Source organism: Schistocerca cancellata, chromosome 5, assembly GCF_023864275.1.
Source record: "Schistocerca cancellata isolate TAMUIC-IGC-003103 chromosome 5, iqSchCanc2.1, whole genome shotgun sequence".
NCBI lineage: Eukaryota > Metazoa > Arthropoda > Insecta > Orthoptera > Acrididae > Schistocerca > Schistocerca cancellata.
In genome coordinates this window covers 833,466,285-833,485,749 of record NC_064630.1, presented here as the reverse complement: position 1 = coordinate 833,485,749, position 19,465 = coordinate 833,466,285, and positions in this window count along the sequence as shown.

Below are 19,465 nucleotides of genomic sequence, written 5' to 3'. Positions count from 1 at the left end.
TTGCTTTGTATTAGTTTCATAGACTTGTAAATTTCGCGTTGTTGTGTTAAACAGTCCTTATAGTCATCAAAGTATCTCTTTCTTTACAGTGCTTGTTTTAATTCCTTTAGCTTTCTTAGTTTCTTTGTCATCATATTTAATTGCATACATTTTTGATCTTAATCCAACAAACTCTGTCATGATTTTGGCTGATAGTTTATCTTTCATTTTACCTAAGACTTTCTTATTAACTGGAGGCAAGTTGTATATGTTATTCTGGGGATAATCGCTTGTATCAAAGTGTTCAATCATTTGTTTCATATCTTGGCAAAAGTCTTGCGTTCTGATGTGATAGACTAAACTGTCAGTATCCTTATAGCAAATGTTAATGTTTTTCCATATTTAGGTTTCATTATGTTGTAGTGGAAATCGTACATAAGCTCTTTGGATAATTCAAGAATACTCATTCCCACATAAATCGGTTTGTTGAAGAGCTCTTTAGTCTTGTTCATGTGAACTATGACTAACGACTCTGTAAGAATAGTTCTATGATTAAAGTTAGGTTTTGATATGAGTTTAAGACACTTCTTAGCATCAGCCACAATTCGTATGTCAACTCGGTTTCTAATGTTCTCCATAGTTTTTCCAAATACACTGTTATTCATCAGTTTATAAAAGTCCTTTTCAAAATCGTTGGTTGCCTGGGTTCTCATTTGTGTGTTGAAATCTATATATTTCTTTTGCCAAGCAGACTGTTTGAACTGAATTACTCTGTGAATTTTCTTTAAGTTTAATTCTAATTTTAAGCCCTGCTGAAGGTTTCTATAGTGAATAACATACTTTTCTTTATTGTGTAGAGTTCATAGTAGATTGGGTTGATTGGAATCTGGTGGGCACATGTTTTCTAAAGCTAATGGAAAGTCTTTGTGTTGATCATATAGTTCTTTAGGGCATTCTAAATCAACTTCAAATATATAGCCAGTTTTGCTGTTCTTTGGTATGTTTTCAATATCAAGATCTTTTATCTGTTGTTTAGTTAGCAAGGTAAATATTGACTCATAGCCCATCCATATAAGTTGTTTGCATCAAGATAGGCAAGGTAACTACTTTCTTCATTTGTATTATTTTTTTCATATATTTATTGTTCGCTTTAGTATATCTTTGACAGCGTTGGGAAATTCCTCCTCTTATACCTTTTTCAATCATTAGGATCATATCATAATCAGTTATCATATCTAAGTTTATTCGAGTCATTTTAGCATAGCATCCCAAGCCAATCCAGGACTTTTGTAATACCATGCGAGATCTAAATCATAAATGCTCCTGCATGTAGTTCTAAAACATTCAAACACATCAGCTAGTAATAACACATCTGTTTTTAAATACAAATCATGATAGTCACCCATGTTATTCATATCAAAGTGTTTCCATATCTTTTTAGCATGTTTATAATCTTCACTCGTTATATCTGATGGTTCAAGGCTGTTGTAAAAGGCTTCTATAGGTGGAAGTTGTGTTTCTTTAAACTTGTCTCCTGAAGCCATAAAATCGTAAGGGTATACTCCCTTTTGGCTTACAAGTTTTAATGAATCTTTGTTAAAGTATTTTCTTGTGTGAGGCATTTGCTCTGGTTTAAGATTATTAGCTAAAGAGGCAAGAGATTTGGACATAAATCTAAACAAGTCAACAAACCTTAACTTAACGCCTTCTTTAACATGCTTAGTAAATGATATGTATCTTTCTTCGTTGTTTGGAAAAAGATCTATTTCTTCATTTGTGCAGCCTAATTCTCTGATAAACAAATGAGAATCATAGCCACTAAGATTATGCATAAACACTGGAACGAATGTAGGTAGTTTAAGTTTACAATTATTACATGCTGGTGCTATAAACTGGCCAGTAAGATCAACGTGGTGTCTAGTCTTATAATTTTCGGTTGTATATCATCGGTTACAGTAGAAACATGATTCTGAACTATCGAATAAGGCTTCATCTTCTTCAGTCATTTCTAGAGGTACAACATTTTTATATATTGGCGAATCTTCTTGGCCTCTTCTGTTAGGTCTTCAATAAATTTCTTTGATGCTTCTGAACCCCTGCACTGTTTAAATTCAGTTAACGTTTCATTTTTAATAACACAGTAAGCGAAACTACATGGTTTATGTTTCTGACATTTTCTTGTTTGTTTGGTAGGATTGTGATTGTTAGGATCAATTTTACAGTTTAGACATTCAAAGTCAGCATAAATCACATATGGCAGCTACGTTATATTTTGAATGTTCTTAAAGTAAATTTTTGAACCCTCTTCTGGCATTAGTATTTTCACAGCATCATTAGCACGACAGTCTTGGATGTGATTGTTATATTTTGCTTCGTTGTTAAAGTGTAGCATACAACCTCTGCAAATTTACTTCTTTTCTTTGTGTTTACTTACCTGAGCAGAAATTAGATGAGAAAGGTTTAGAATCAAGCAGCAGTGTCTCTGCAGCCCTTTAGTTGCTAATAAAAGATCGACAGATTTATCAGAAGTTTTTCATGCTTTATCTGGATAGAGAGGATAAATCACTCCTTTTGAATCATAGCCAAACACATTTATTTGTAATCCAGTTCGTCTTTCAATTCTGGGGATATATTTGAGTGCGACAGGAAATGTTATATCTTTAAATGCGTCATCAATATCATCCTTCAAATTAATATACTTAGAAACTCGATCAGGACTATGATCATTGCGAAGTGGTGGAGGTAAATAAGGTTTTAGACAGTATAAGAAACACTTGTTATCATTATTTTTGATTTTAAGTACAGATTTTTTCGATTTAACAAATTTTGGAAGATCAAAGTAAGAATTTTCTGCATAAGGCATAAATGTGTTAAGTCTTAATTCAAGTGTTTTAATTACGTGGAGAGACCAGCCAGAACCTCTTCCTTGAAACTCACTCATCTCTCTAAGTAAACGTTTTCTAACTTGTGCCATATATCTGGTTAGGTTTGTTGATTCTAAGATTCTTTCGTTTTTAGACTTAAAGTTAAACTCTTGTATTACTCTTCCTTTCTTATAATCACACGTTAATAGAATATTAACTTTAAGTGCATTTTGTTTGCGAAGAGCGCTCTCAATTTTCTTAATCATGGCTTTGGATGTTTGTTTTCAAAATGCTGTAACAGGATCATCAGAAGGTGTTATTTCTTGTTGTTCAAATAACCAAGTTTCGAGCCTGCTTTTGAGGGCTTGTTCCTTCTTAACAACATTAAGCTTGCTCGTGCTATAGACCCCAGGGGCTCAGCATTCATTTGGTGGGTACGGGCTTGGCGACCCCGGGGTTCCTGAGCTGGGGACTGGAAAGCGCCGCCAGTCCCCTGTCACCGTAAGCTCTGAGCATACTTCAGCGACCACCGTGCGGCGCTGCGGTGGAACGTTGTATGTCTCAGGGAATGGGGATCTTGGCTTGACCGCCCGGATCGCGAGGATGGAATAAACCGCTATAAACAACCCCTCAATCTTAAGGTGTGCTGCGTGCTGATGAGATACATGGCTGTTGAGGTGGAACAGTCGTTAGCGGGCAACCTCTGGGGAACCTGCCGCACTTCAGTTGTGTAAGGCTTACCTAGGCACGCGGGGCTCTGTCTAGGTGGACTTCTAGTTCCCTAGCTGCTCGTGGGACCGAGATGGAACCCTCGAACTTTTCTTCTCCTCTTCCCAGCGGAAACGATGGGCCGCTGGTAGGTTCTAACACCCAACCTAACAAGAAGGCTCGTGTAGCCAGTCCTCCTGATACAGTTAGTAGTAACAGAACGCATGCTGCTTCGCAGAATGTGTTTCTTATAATTAAAAGAAAAGATGGGAGTTTCGAAAAAGTTTCACCATTTTATATACAGAAGGCCTTAGAAGGTATTGCTGGCGCATTAAAATCTGTAAAGCGCTTGCGAAATGGCATCTTGCTGGTTGAAACATCTAGCTTCCAGCAAGTCCAGAACCTTCAGAAGGCACAATTTCTTGGGGAGTTTGCAATAGAGACTGAATTTCACAACATCTTGAACTACATCAAGGGTGTTGTGACTTGCAGAGATCTCGTTGACATTCCCCAAGACGAACTGAAGTCTGAATGGTCCCGGGAAGGAATTGACGTGCAACACGTTATGAAATGGGTGGATGGTGCTCTCATGAAATCTGACTCATTTATCCTTACGTTTAACAGCACCAAATTGCCAGAGCATGTGAAGGCAGGTTTTCTACGTCTCAGTGTACGGCCTTATTACCCCAACCCCATGCGGTGTTTTAAATGCCAACACTTTGGACACACTACTCTCAGCTGTAAAGGGGAAGCCACTTGCGGGAAATGTGGTAAAGCCGCCCATGAGGGAGTTGGTTGCTCCTCTCCTCCCAAGTGTGTCAACTGCTCTGGGGATCACCCTGTGTGGAGTAGGGAATGCAGAGTTTTCCTTGAGGAACGGAAGATCCAGGAACTTAAAACCACCAAACGCATCCCGTATGGTGAGGCAAAGAAAATCTACAAGTCCATGCAGCCGCCCACGTTCGCTGCCTCCTTTTCTTCCGTTCTGAAACAGCCATTCTTGAAAACCGATGCCGCTACAAAAACAGAGGTTGCTACTGTCAGCACTAGCACCTACGCTTGTCAATGTACGTGTGCTGCTGCGTTCCTGTGAAGCCTGCTGCTCCCCCCCGGCCTTCTGACCAGGCCGTGGTAGCTGACATCTTGGACCTTCCTGCCCCTTTCCGGGTCCAGTCTTGTGTACTGCCCAGTGCCGCTACACCACCTACTGCTTCTGAGGTTTTGGCTCCAGTGCCACCTCAAACCAAAAAATCTAAGCCAAAGCCAAAGGTAAAGACTTGCCCACTGAAGGAGACTGAAGTTATACAGTCTGCTGATGTCGATGTCATTCTCTCTGACGTCTCTCTCGACTCCTCTTCAGAGGCGATGGAGGTTGATGTCAGAATGGGGCAATCATCTCGCCCCAAAACTGAGCCTCCACCTGTTGTGGGCTGTCCTCCCCGACAGAAAGTGAGGATGAAGGTACTCCCACCCTGATAGATGGCTCCTATTCTACAGTGGAACATGAATGGATTCCGGGCACATGTGGAGGAACTGAACCTCATAGCACGGCAACTCCCCCAATGCTTGTGTTTACAGGAAACGCATTTAAAACCATCTGATGATCCTGTACTAAGGGGCTATACGCTATATCGCAAGGATGACCTGACTGGGGAAAGGGCCAAAGGCGGAGTCGCTGTGTTTGTCAATAATGACCACCACTCCTCTGCTCTCCCACTGGATACTGACCTGCAAGCAGTTTCAGTTGCAATTCATTCACGTCGGCGGCTTGCCGTCTGCTCCCTTTATTTACCTCCTCTGGATGCAGTGAACTTAGAGGCTCTCACAGATCTTATCACACTCCCCTGCCCATTTCTCCTCCTGGGCGACTTCAATGCCCATCATGTCCTGTGGGGCTCCGCTTGTCTTTGTGCTCGAGGTCGAGTTTTGGAGAGCCTCCTAACATCTCAAGTGTTGTGCATCCTCAACACTGGTACTCTGACTCATTTCTCTGCTGCTACTGGATCTTTCTCAGCCATTGACCTATCTTTCTGCTCTACAACCCTCACCAACTCTGTTCACTGGGAGGTCATTGACGACCTTCATTCCAGCGATCACTTCCCCATCCGCATTCATCTCCTGGATGGTGTATTGCTGGAGCAGCGACCACCATCGTCGATGATTGGCAGGTCTAACTGGCCACTGTTCAGTCAGTTGGTGTCTTTGAACGCCACAACAGCGTACAGGACTGGGTGGATCACTTCACACTTGTGATCCATCATGCTGCTGACCTGTCCATACCAAAGTCTTCTGGCCCTCTTAAGCGGCGCCTTGTGCCTTGGTGGACAGAAGAGTGTCATTCAGCCATCTGGGACAGGCGTGCAGCTCTTCGACGATTTAAATAACGCCTAACAGCGGTCAATCTTACCGCCTTTCAAATCGCGAGAGCCTGGCACGCCGTGTCATTAAGGAGAGCAAGAAAGGGTCATGGCAGGAGTTCCTGGACTCCATCAACCGTTCCACTTGTTCCACAAAAGTATGGGAAGCCATCCAGAAGATTTCCGGTAAACGCAGCCATTTACCAATAGTTGCAGTCCTGAACCAGGGATGCCTCCAAACGACACCCAGAGCCATTACTCAGACGCTGGCAGAGCATTTTGCACAAAGTACTGCCACCGCAAACCAGGATCAAGCGTTTCGTCGCTACAGTGCGACTGTCGAAAGAGCAAACTTGGACTTTCGGTCGAACGGTTCTGAGCCCTATAACTCCACTTTATCCATGTGGGAACTTGAATCGGCACTTACTGAGACTTCTGACACTGCACCAGGTCACGACCGCATCCGGTACTCCACGCTTCGACATCTGCCAGCGGTGTCAAAGGAAATCCTCCTCGAATGTTTTAATCTGATATGGCAGTGTGTGCTTCAGTTTCATTGGGTCTGTCCCCATTCGTTCCTTCTAATGTGTGTCAGGGTGCTGATGACCTCGACGTTGAGCGCTCATAAGCCCCAACACACACTCAAACACACACACACACACACACACACACACGCCTCCTGCTATAGGACTGTTAACCCCCCAGGGGCTCAGCATTCATTTGCTGAGTACGGGCTTGGCGACCCTGGGGTCCTGAGCTGGGGACTGGTCGGCGCCACCAGTTTCCTGTCACCGTAACCCCCGGACATGCTTCAGCGAGCACTGTATGGCGCGGCGGTGGAATGTTGTGTGCTGCGGGGAATGGTAATCTTGGCTTGACCGCCTGATTGCGAGGAAGGACAACCTCTATAAAAACCCCTCAATCTTCCGGTGTGCTCCGCGCCTATGAGATGCATGGCTGTTGGGGTGGAACAGTCGCAAGCGGGCAACCTCTGGGGCACCATCCGCACCCCAGTTGTATCAGGCTTACTCAGGCACGCGGGGCTCTGTCTGAGCGGACCTTTAGTTCCCTAGCTGCTCGTGGGACCGCAATGGACCCTTCGACCTCTACATTTCCCCCTACCAGTAGCTTGGGTGGGCCACTGGTAGGAAAACACACCCCATCGAAGAAGCGACTTCGTGCTGCGAGTCCTCCAGCGCCTGGTGTTGATCGAGATTTATCAGACTGTCGTAACAGAGCACATGCTGATAATCAGAATGTGTTTTTGATTCTTAAACGAAAGGAGGGTAGCTTTGAGAGGGTTTCTCCCTTTTACATCCACAAGGGTCTTGAGGGGATTGCAGGAACACTTAAATCTGTGAAGCGACTTCGCAATGGGACTGTTAGTTGAGACTTCTAGTTCCCGTCAAGTCGCTTCTCTTAGGAAAGCAACCTGTCTCGGAGAGTACGCTATCGAGGCCGAGCTCCACTCCACTCTGAACTATAGTAAGGGTGTTGTGACATGTAGGGACTTGGTGGATATCCCCACAGATGAGTTAAAATCTGAATGGGCTGATGACGGTATTGTTGACGTGCAGAATATTATGAAACGAGTCGATGGGACCCTAGTCAAATCCGACTCGTTTATTCTCACGTTCAGTTGCCCGAGACTCCCAGAGCATGTCAAAGCGGGGTTGTTACGTTTGCCAGTAAGGCCATATTTCCCCAACCCAATGCGCTGTTTTAAATGTCAGCGCTTTGGGCATACTACGTTGGGGTGCAATGGGATAGCCACTTGTGGTAAATGTGGTCAGCCTGCCCATGAAGGAGCCGATTGTTCATCGCCTGTGAAGTGCGTGAATTGCTCTGGGAGTCACCCTGTCTGGAGCCGGGTCGGCCCCATCTATCTCGAAGAACGGAAGATACAGGAGATTAAAACATCTAAGCGCATCCCCTATGGTGAGGCCAAGAAGCTCTTTAAGGCCATGCAACCTCCTGTGTTTACAACATCTTTCGCTTCCGCTCTGAAGAAACCGGTACCAATGGCCACTGTTGCTACGCAAACGGAGGTTGCTAGTGTTAGCACTAATACCTGCGTTTGCCAGTGCACTTGTGCTGCTGCGGTTGTTTTGCAACCTGCGGCTCTCCCTGCAACGTCGGACAAGGCTGTGGTTGCTGACATTGGGGTACTTCCTGCCTCTCCCCCTATGGCGCCTTCTGCCCCGGCGAGTAAAGCTCCTCCTGTAGACAAGGCTCTGCATTCTAAGCCCTCCAAGACAAAGACGCCGAAGGTGAAGGTTTTGCCACCTGAGGAGACTAGTCAGGGTCGGTCCGATGACGAGGCCATCGTACTGTCTGACATCTCCCGTGGGTCGTCATCGGAGCTGATGGACATTGATGTCGACCGGGGGCGATCTTCTCGCCCCAGGAATAAATCTCCGGCGGGTACGGGCTCTCCTCCGAAGCACAGAGGAAGGGTGAAAGTTCAGCCACCCTAATCACTGGCTCCCATATTATAGTGGAACCTGAATGGGTTCAGGACGCATGTGGCCGAATTACAACTCCTTGTACGAGAGTGCCCTTTGTGCTTATGTCTCCAAGAGACACATTTTCGGGCCGCTGATGCTCCTTCTTTACGGGGCTATACCGTATATCGGAAAGATGATCTGACGGGGCAAAGGGCAAAGGGTGGTGTTGCGGTTTTTTTCCGTGACATGCACCCCTTATCTGAGCTCCCTCTCGTTACAGACTTGCAAGCAGTTGCAGTTGACCTTCTTGTGGGTCGGAGGCTCACAGTCTGTTCAGTCTACTTACCACCTCAGGATGTGATAGACTCTGAGGTTCTCACAGACCTTATTAGCCAACTCCCCCGCCCATTTCTTCTGCTGGGGGACTTCAATGCTCATAATGTCTTATGGGGCTCTCCGACTACTTGCCCCAGGGGTCGCATTCTGGAAAGCCTCATGATGTCTGAAGAACTGTGCATCCTCAACTCTGGTGCTCCCACTCATTTCTGTACTGCTTCCGGGTCGTCATCGGCTATTGACCTTTCCTTTTGCTCTCCAGCACTCGCGGATTCTGCTCTGTGGGAGGTTGTTGCTTACCTCCATTCTAGTGACCACTTCCCCCTTTGGGTTCGCCTCCTGGATGAGGCTGTGGCATTATCAGTGCCGCCTCGGTGGCACCTCTGCAGAGCTGACTGGATACTTTTCAGCCGACTGGCTGTTTTGGAACACCATGCCAGCGTCCACGAATGGGTAGACCATGTTACAGCCGTGATCTCCCATGCTGCTGAATTGTCCATTCCACGGTCATCCGGTAATCCCAAGAGGCGTCCTGTCCCCTGGTGGACCACTGAGTGCCGCTCCGCCATCCGAGCCCACCGTGCAGCTCTGCGCTGCTTCAAGTGCCGTCCCTCAGCTGACAATCTTGCGGCCTTTCGGGTGGCTAGGGCCAAAGCGCGGCGAGTGATTAAAGAGAGCAAACGACGGTCATGGCAATTGTTCTTGAACTCCATCTCCCGCTCCACTAATTCTACGAAAGTATGGGAAGCCATCAGGAGGATTTCCGGGAAACGCAGCCAACTACCTGTCACGGCATTGCTGCATCAGGGATGTCTCCTCACGGCGCCGAGAGACATTGCCCAGACACTGGCCATGCATTTTGCGGACTCTACCGCCACTATTAACTGTGATCCAGATTTCTGCCGCTACCGAACTGCCATCGAGAGGGGTCACTTGGACTTCCGGTCTCTAAATTCTGAACCCTACAACTGCCCCTTCACAATGTGGGAACTGGATTCGGCGCTGTCTATGGCTCATGGTACTGCGCCTGGTCATGATCAAATCCGGTACAGCATGCTGCAGCACTTGTTGCTGCCATCCAAGGAAGTTCTCCTGCATTGTTTTAATATGATATGGTTATCCGGCAAATACCCTGACTCGTGGAGGGAGGCGATTTTGATTCCTCTCCTCAAACCGGGGAAGGACCGCACGCATCCCAGCAGTTATCGAAGTATTGCTTTGACGAGCTGTGTCGGGAAGACGTTGGAACGCATGGTCAACCGTCGCCTGGTTTGGCTGCTCAAGACCAGGCAGCTCCTTAGCCACTCTCAGTGTGGCTTTTGGAGATGTCGTTCGACTGTAGACAACTTGACCCTGCTGGAGGCGGCCATCCAGCAGGCCTTCCTACGTAAACAGCATTGTCTTGGTGTCTTCTTTGACATTCATAAGGCGTATGACACTACTTGGCGCCACCATATCCTCAATCAACTCCATGAGTGGGGCTTTCGTGGCCGTCTCCCCACCTTCATCCGGTCCTTTTTTTCCCACCGCCTCTTTTGTTATAGGGTTGGTAATGTGCTATCTGATTTGTATGTGCAGGAGAATGGTGTTCCTCAGGGAAGCGTTTTAAGTGTCACCCTCTTTGCCGTCGCCATTAACAGTATCACGTCCACTATCCGGAGTCCTGTCCAATGCTCCTTGTTTGTGGACGATTTTGCTGTTTTCTGTTCTTCCTCCAGTCTTGTCACTGCTAGTCGGCAGTTGCAGCTTACGATACAGCGATTAGAGGCATGGACTGCGAAGACGGGTTTTACCTTTTCTGCAGACAAATGTGTGTGTGTTCATTTTAATCGTTCTCGACGTCTTTTTACCTCCCCTGAATTGCGTCTGAGGGACACCATTCTTCCTTTTAGCGACACTGTGCGGTTCCTGGGCCTCACTTTTGATTCCAAGTTGTCGTGGTTGTCTCACCTTAAAGACCTCAAGGTGCGGGCCCTGAAGGCACTGAATATTTTGAAGTGTCTGAGCCATGGGTCCTGGGGAGCAGATGGGACGCGTCTGCTGCAGTTTTATAGGGCTTTCGTCCGATCGCGTCTTGACTATGGTTGCACCGTGTATGGGTCAGCGAGGCCTTCGTATCTGAAGATTCTTGATGCAGTACACTATGAGGGTATCAGGCTGGCCACTGGTGCCTTCCGTACCAGTCCCGTCCCAGCCTGTGTGTTGAGGCAGGGGAACCGCCGCTCGCCATCCGGTGGAAACTCCTCATGGTGCGACGGGTGTGTCAATTCCTTGCCTGTCCTACCTACCCTGCGTACCCTACCGTTGCCCGACCGCCTATGGAACGTCTCTTTTCCAGTCGTCCCAGGGCAACGAGACCATTTGGGATTCGTGCCAAGCATTTGCTTGAGTCCCTTGCTGTGGAGCGTGTGGCCCCCCAACGACAAGGTTTTACTCGGCTGCCTCCCTGGTTGCTCCAGAGGCCCAGCGTCCTTTTAGACTTGTCGGAGTACCGGAGGAGCTGCACTCCTGCGTTTGTTTTTACCTCCTTATTTTATGATATTTTAAACCAGCATCCCGACCATGTACCAGTATTTACGGATGGCTCTAAACTGGGGGACTCTGTTGGTTGTGCTGTTGTTTTCCCTGATCGAGTCGTCATGTTACGGCTTCCTGCGGCGTTTGCCATCTTTGATGCCGAATTGTTTGCGATCTTGCGGGCATTGGAGCAGATGAGGTGTGTTCCCAGTCTTAAGTTCCTCATCTGTTCTGACTCCCTGAGTGCCCTTCAGACCATGCATCTTATTTATAGTCTTTCAATTTTTATCTTCACCAAAAATAAACTAATCATTTTCGGCCATTTTTGAGGGTCAAAGGGGGTACCCCACGGAGTTGTCCAAAATTTTCTTCATTTTCCATAATTTTCTTCATTTTCAAAATTTTCTCCATTTTTCAAAATTTTCTTCAGTTTTTCAAAAATTTTCTTCATTTTTTCAATATTTTCTTAATTTTTTTTTCATATCTAACTTCATCGATGTGTAGTGTAAGGTAGGTCCGATTCTGACACCCTTTTGATTGTATACTTGAAGAGAGGTCTGATTAGTTGTTCCAGGAAGAGATATCTGTTTTTATCTTCATATCGATGTGTTGTATTTACTTACGATTTCATTTAGATTTTTCTATAAGTAACTTATTTATTTCGATTTGGTTTTGTTTCAATTGGAGTTGCAGTGCTCTGATTTTAATGGGTTCGAATTCTATCTTCTTTGTTCCTTTAACTCTTCTACTTTCGTGGTGTTCTTGAACGAAATAAATCTTCTCCTGTTGTGATTACTATTACTCCTTAATTTTCTTTTGTAATCATTATCATGCCCTTGTTCCTTTAGTTAAGTGGTGCTGGTCTCATAGGGTCGATATATGGATTTGAATAGATTCCATGAACTGGGACCAGAGGGGCAGAAACCCCAATACAAATCTACTCCGCAGGTTTACGGGAATCATTTGAACTTCACATTCTTCTGGGAAGCCAGTCCTAGTCTCCGATCCATCACAGCTTGTTCACTGTAGCCCTTGGTCCTTCACATTGACGCTGAAACACAGAAATTGCATCGGGATTGAATACATGAGGCACCATGCCGACTTCTGTCCAGGGGAGTACTGCTTCAAATGGTATGTCATTTGAAGCTTTCCTGGGAGTCCTGTACTATTTTACGATGTATTACAGCTGGTTTAATGTAACCCGTGGACTTTCACATTGACGATGAAACACAGAAAATGCATCGAGATTGAATACAACACGCACCATACCGACTTCTGTCCAGGGGAGTACTGCTTGAAACGGTCTGTATTTGGAACCTTTCCTATGAATCCAGTAGTAGCCCCAGATGCACAACTGATGCGTTGTTGGAACCGTTGGACCTTCACATTGACGATGAAACACAGAAAATGCATCACGATTGAGTACAACACGCACCATGCTAACATCTGCCCAAGGAATTACTGCTTTGAACGGTCTGTGCTTTAAATCTTTCCTGGAAATCCAGTAGTAATTTCCGATGCACCGCTGCAGGTTTACTGGTACCGTTGGACCTTAACATTTACGGTGACACACTTAAAATGCATCGTGATTGAATACAACATGCACCATGATGACAGGTCTCCAGGGGCGTACTGTGATTGAAACCTTTCCTGAGAATCTAGTAGTATTTTCCGATGCAATACAGCTGGTTTACTGTAACTCTAGGACCTTCACATTGCCGATGAAACACAGAAATTGCATCGGGATTGAATAGATTAGCACCATGCTGACATCTATCCAGGGGATTACTGCATCAAACGGTCTGTGTTTGGAACCTTTCCTGCGGGTCCAGTAGTAGTTTCCGATGCATCACAGCTGGTTTACTGTAACCCTTGGACCTTCACATTGCCGATGAAGCACAGAAACTGCATCGTGGTTGAATACATCAGGCACCATGCCGACTTCTGTCCAGGGGAGTACTGCTTCAAATGGTATGTCATTTGAACCTTTCCTGGGAGTCCTGTACTATTTTACGATGTATTACAGCTGGTTTAATGTAACCCGTGGACTTTCACATTGACGATGAAACACAGAAAATGCATCGAGATTGAATACAACACGCACCATACCGACTTCTGTCCAGGGGAGTACTGCTTGAAACGGTCTGTATTTGGAATCTTTCCTATGAATCCAGTAGTAGCCCCAGATGCACCACTGCAGCGTTATTGGAACCGTTGGACCTTCACATTGACGATGAAACACAGAAAATGCATCGGGATTGAATACACCAGGCACCATGCCGACTTCTGTCCATTGGAGTACAGCTTCAAACACCCTGTGTTTGGAACATTTCCTGGGAAACCAGTAGTACTTTCCGATGCATTACAGCTGGTTTACTGTTGCCCTTGGACCTTCACATTGACTATAAAACAGAGAAGTTGCATCGGGATTAAATACATCAGGCTCCATTTTGACATCTGTGCAGGGGAGTACTGCTTCCAACAGTCTGTGTTTGGGACCTTTGCTGGGAATCCAGTAGTAGTTTTCGACCTACCATTGCAGATTTACTGCAACCCTTGGACCTTCGGGATTGAATACAGCAGGCACGATGCCGGCTTCAGTCCAGGGTAATACTGCTTCAGACTCTGTGTGCTGATTTCAGTCAAGGGGAGTACTGCTTCACCCGGTTTGTGTTTGGAAACTTTAATTGGATTCCAGTAGTAGTTTTCGATACACCACTGCAAGTTCACTGTAACAGTTGGACCTTCACACTGACGATGAAACACTGAAAATGCATTGCGATTGAATACAACACGCAGCGTGCATACATCTGCCCAGGTGTGTACTGCATCAAAGGGTCTGTGTTTGTAACCTTTCATGGGAATCCAGTAGTAGTTTGCGATGCACCACTGAAGGTTTACTGGAACCGTTGGAACTTCACATTGACGAAGAAACACAGAAATTGCATTGGGATTGAATATATCAGTCGCCATGCGGACTTCTGTCCAGTGGAGTACTGCTTCAAATGGTCTGTGATTTCAACCTTCCCTGAGATTGCTGTAGTAGTTTCTGATGCATCATAGCTGGTTTAATGTAACCCTTTGACATTCACATTGGCGATGAAACATAGAAAATGCATCGGGATTGAATAACGAAGGTACCATGTTGACTTGTGTCCAAGGGAGTACTGCTTCAAAGGGTCTGTGTTTGAAACCTTTTCTATGAATCCAGTAGTAGTTTCCGATGCTTCAAAGCTGGTTTTCTGTAATCCTTGGACCTTAACTTTATTGATGAAACACTGATAATACATCGCGATTGAATACAACACGCAGCATGCAGTCATCTGCCCAGGTGGGTACTGCATCAAACGGTCTGAGTTTGGAACCTTTCCTGGGAATCCAAGAGTAGTTCTAGACGCATCACACCTGATTTACTGTAACCCTTGGATCTTAACCTTGACGATGAAACACAGAAATTGCATCAGGTTTGAATACATCACGCACCATGCCGACTTCTGTCCAGAAGAGTACTGCATCAAACGGAATGTGTTGGGAACACTTCCTGGGGATCATGTAGTAGTTTACAATGTATCACAGCTCGATCTCTGTAGCCCTTGGACCTTCATATTGACTATGACACACAGAAATTGCAGCGGGATTAAATACATCAGGCACCATGCCAGCTTCTGTCCAGAGGAGTACAGCTTAAAACGGTCTGTGTTGGAACCTTTCGTGGGAATCCAGTAGTAGTTTCCGATGCACCACTGCAGGTTTACTGGAACCGTTGGATCTTCAAATTGATCATGAAACACAGAAATTGCAGCGGGATTGAATACAACAGGTACCCTTCCCATTTCTGCACAGGGGAGTACTGCTTCAAATGGTCTGTGATTTGAACCTTTATTATTAGTCCTATAGTAGTTTCAAATGTATCACAGCTGGTCTAAAGTAACCCTTGGAAATTCAAATTGACGATGAAACACAGAAATTACAAGTAGGGGGACAACCTATGTGCCACCCCACTCTCCATTGTGCCAAATTGATTCAAGATGGCTGTGATGACGTCATCCAAGATAGCGGCATGTAGACTTGGCAACATCGCATGACGTGATCCAAGATGGCGGCTTTTGGCGGGAGAATAGTCCAGTTGTGCTTCCTCCACTAACCTAACCTGAAGAAAAAACGTCGGGAAGTTTGAATTTTGGCGAGAAAATAGTCCATTTGTGCTACGTCCACTAACCTAAGACTCCAAAAGAAAAAAAATGGCAACAAGTGTGAATTCCAACAGGATAATGCATGCAAAGACCGTACTTGGATTTATTATTATTATTGATTATCATTCATTAACATTCATTATCATTTATTAACATTCATTATCATTCATTGTCATTCGTTATCATTCATTGTCATTCGTTATCATTTATTATTATTTATTATCATTTATAATTATTTATTATTATTGACCTGCCTCCACTAGAAAATTCCCTCCAAATTCAAATTCCTACACGATAATGGCTGCAAAACCTTACTTTTATTTATTATTATTCATTATCAATCATTGTCATTTATCATTAATTATTATCATTCATTATCATTTATTATTATAGGCCTATCTCCACTTGAAAATTGCGCTAAATTCAATTTCCAACACAATATTCTCTCGAAAACTGTACTTCCATGTATTATTATCATTTATTATCCATTGCAGATGTCCGATTTTCTCGGTGAGAAAGCCATTCTCCTTACATCCATAAAAAAATCTATCATAAGTTCAAATCCCCAACGCCATAATTGATCACATGTACGAGCTTTCTCTGTCACTTATCGTTTTTCACTGGTAGCCTATTATAATCGCGTCAAATAATAAACTACACTTATAGTAACGTAATTCACGTCCTTTGATTTTGCAGGGGGGAAGGGACTGAAGACCTTATTTCAAGCAGTACTGTCATCACTTGTTCTCCGACACAGTCAGCACACACATCTTTGATATCAAAGTGCAGTCACCATGACGTCCGCACTCCAGCTGAATTAGTTCAAATCCTTGCCACCCCCTGGCCAGCGCGCGTAGACACTGCCTACGCCTGTCGCTTGAGGCAGCCGGCCACTAGCACGGGGGGTGAGCCCAGCGATCGCTCCCACGTCGTAAACATGTTTTCGCTGGACACGCTGGAACTTGTCGAGTATGACTTCACAGCGGCCCCTTGTCCGCTCACCACGTGCATTCGTCGCCTCCACACGTTTCCCGCCAAAATTGTCACCCTCTGAGCTGACCCCCCTGCGAGTTCGGGGGTTAGAATAGGCCCGCGGTATTCCTGCCTGTCGTAAGAGGCGACTAAAAGGAGTCTCAAATGTTTCGGCCTTATGTGATGGTCCCCTCTCGGGTTTGACCTCCATCTTTCTAAATTATTCCGAAGAGCGAGCCAATTGGGGAAGGGCGCCTTACATGGTGCACTGTATCCGTCGTGCATTGAGACCTTTAGCCGGCTTTTTCGTCGTTGCAATGGTGTCCCGCTCGTTTTCCATCTCTTGGGCGAGGATACGTCCCTGGGTGCGATTCCCACACTGCACTCTGCAGTGTTTCTTTTAACTGCGACGACGGCCTTGGACATTTTTGCACCTAAGATCCAGCACGGTAGCCAGTCCGTTGTCGTGGGGCCGCCATGTACCCTCGTGGTTGTAGCCCCCTGACAACACAGGGATCGCTCTACTGATGCCTGCGCCGTTAACTCCCCACGTATGCCAAGGAGTAGATGCCCATCTCTCTGGGGCATCGGGACTCCCGGCAATGGCCATCCTGTCAGGTGGCTATTGCTGCGGCTGGGTGGCGCCCGTGGGGAGGGCCCTTGGTCGGAGTAGGTGGCATCAGGGTGGATGACACGCAATGAAGCGTGGCACATCTTCTCTTGCTGGTGTCCAGCCACCAGCAGTCTCTAAGCGTTTGAGGGCACATTTTAAAGGTAACGTTTATGACCCCAAACGTTCCCCTCCCTCGCCACACCATGGGAGGAACGAAAGGCATTGAATGAACGTGAGACGTATTCGCCCAGATATCTTGTCTGTACCAGAGCTGATGGGGAATCTTTTATATCCGTGAAGCCTCAGTTCTTTGTAGAGCATTTAGAGGACAAGTTTGGGGAGGTGGAGGGCTTGTCCAAGATGCGGTCCGGATCGGTGTTGATAAAAACGGCATCCTCCGCCCAGTCGCGGGCCTTGCTCGCTTGTACTAAGCTGGGGGATATCTCCGTAACTATCACGCCCCATAAAAGTCTGAATATGGTCCAGGGCATTATCTTCCACAGGGATCTCCTTTTACAGTCCGATGACGAGCTGCGCGCCATCTTGGAGCGCCAAGGTGTCCATTTCGTCCGGCGCGTCCACCGGGGTCCGAGGAATCATCAAGTTGCCACCGGTGCCTTCATCTTGGCCTTCGAGGGTGACACGTTACCTGAGAAGGTCAAGGTGATGGTGTACCGTTGCGATGTCAAGCCGTATATCCCTCCCCCGATGCAGTGCTTCAAGTGTTGGAAGTTTGGCCATATGTCTTCACGCTGTGCTTCTGACCTCGTCTGTCGCGATTGCGGTCGACCATCCCATCCTGATCATCCCTGTGCCCCGCCTACAATCTGTGTGAACTGTGGTGCGCACCATCCGCCTTGCTCGCCAGACTGTCCGATTCTGCAGAAGGAATGGAAGATCATGGAAATCAAGACGCTCGACCGCCTGACATACACTGAGGCGAAGGGGAAATATGATCGGCTTCATCCAGTGCGCATGACAGCTTCTTATGCCGCAACTGTCACTCCTGCTACAGTTCCATCCGCTCCAGTCAGCTCTCAAAGTCGAAGTCCCACACCTGCCCCCTTGATGGTGGGGGGCACTAAACCCACTGTTGCTCCTGCTCCATCTACTTCAGGAGCAACACCCCCCCAACCATCGGGGACATCAGTTCCCCCTTCCCAGCCGGAGAAGCGTAAGACTTCTTCGGCTACTCTCGTAAGGAAGGGGTCCCTTGGGGACCTCCCTTCTCAAGTTCTGACTGGTACCAAGGCCGACAGCCGCAAGTGGCTTAAACAACTGCCGGTCCCTGGTCGTCGGAACACACGGTCGTCGTGTGTCACTGAGACTGACCCAGTGCCGCCCTTCCAGCCTGCACCCCCAAAGGCACAGCGCGAGAAGCAGAAGAAGAAGAAACTCCCCAAGGCTACCGACATTGCAGTGGCACCCATTCCATCGCTTCCTACAAGCTCTGCATCTGAGGATGAGGTGGAGATCCTGGCGTCCGCTGAGGACATGAATCTCGCCAGTCCCTCTGACGCAATAGATGGCTGTCGTCCAGGTGGTGACTCAATAGCAGCAGGGGCCCAGGAGGCGTAATCTGCCTCCCCAGTCCCTTCACGCTTTTCCCATCCATGGCCAATACCATCCTCCAGTGGAACTGCAGCGGTTTCTTCCACCATCTAGCTGAGATCCGCCAACTTCATCCTTTCCTTTGCATTGCTCTGCAGGAAACTTGGTTTCCAGCAATGGGAACGCCCGCCCTCCGTGGCTATCGGGGTTATTTTAAGATCCGGGCAGCTTATGAAAGGGTGTCTGGTGGCGTCTGCATCTATGTCCTTAACTCTCTTCATAGCAAGTTTGTACCTCTACAAACAGCTTTAGAGGCTGTCGCTGTTCGGGTGTGGACGCCACAGGCTATTACCGTCTGCAGTATTTACCTTCCACTGGATGGTGCTGTCGCACAGCATGTCTGGTTGCTCTGATAGCCCAACTGCCGCCCCCTTTCTTGTTGCTGGGCGATTTCAATGCCCACAACCCTCTATGGGGTGCGACTGTCTCCGATGACCGCGGTCGTGCTGTCGAACATTTGTTGGCTCAGCTCGACCTTAGCCTCTTGAACACCGGTGCTCCCACGCGTTTCAGTGTGGCCCACAGCTCGTTCTCGGCCATCGATCTCTCTCTTTGCAGCCCCGGACTTGTCCCATCTCTCCACTGGAGAGTGCATCCTGACCTGTGTGGTAGTGACCATTTTCCCATCTATTTGTCACTGCCCCAGTGTCATTTTTCTGGGCGCCTGCCCCGCTGGGCTCTCCACAGGACTGACTGGCCGGCTTTTACTTCCGCTGCAACCATGAGTCCCCCCACAGGGTGACATTGACGAGGCGGTCCGTGTCTTAACCACGTCAATTATTTCGGCGGCCAAGGCTGCCATCCCCCGCTCTTCTGGACTCCCTCGGAGGAAGGCTGTCCCCTGGTGGTCGCCGGAGATTGCTGAGGC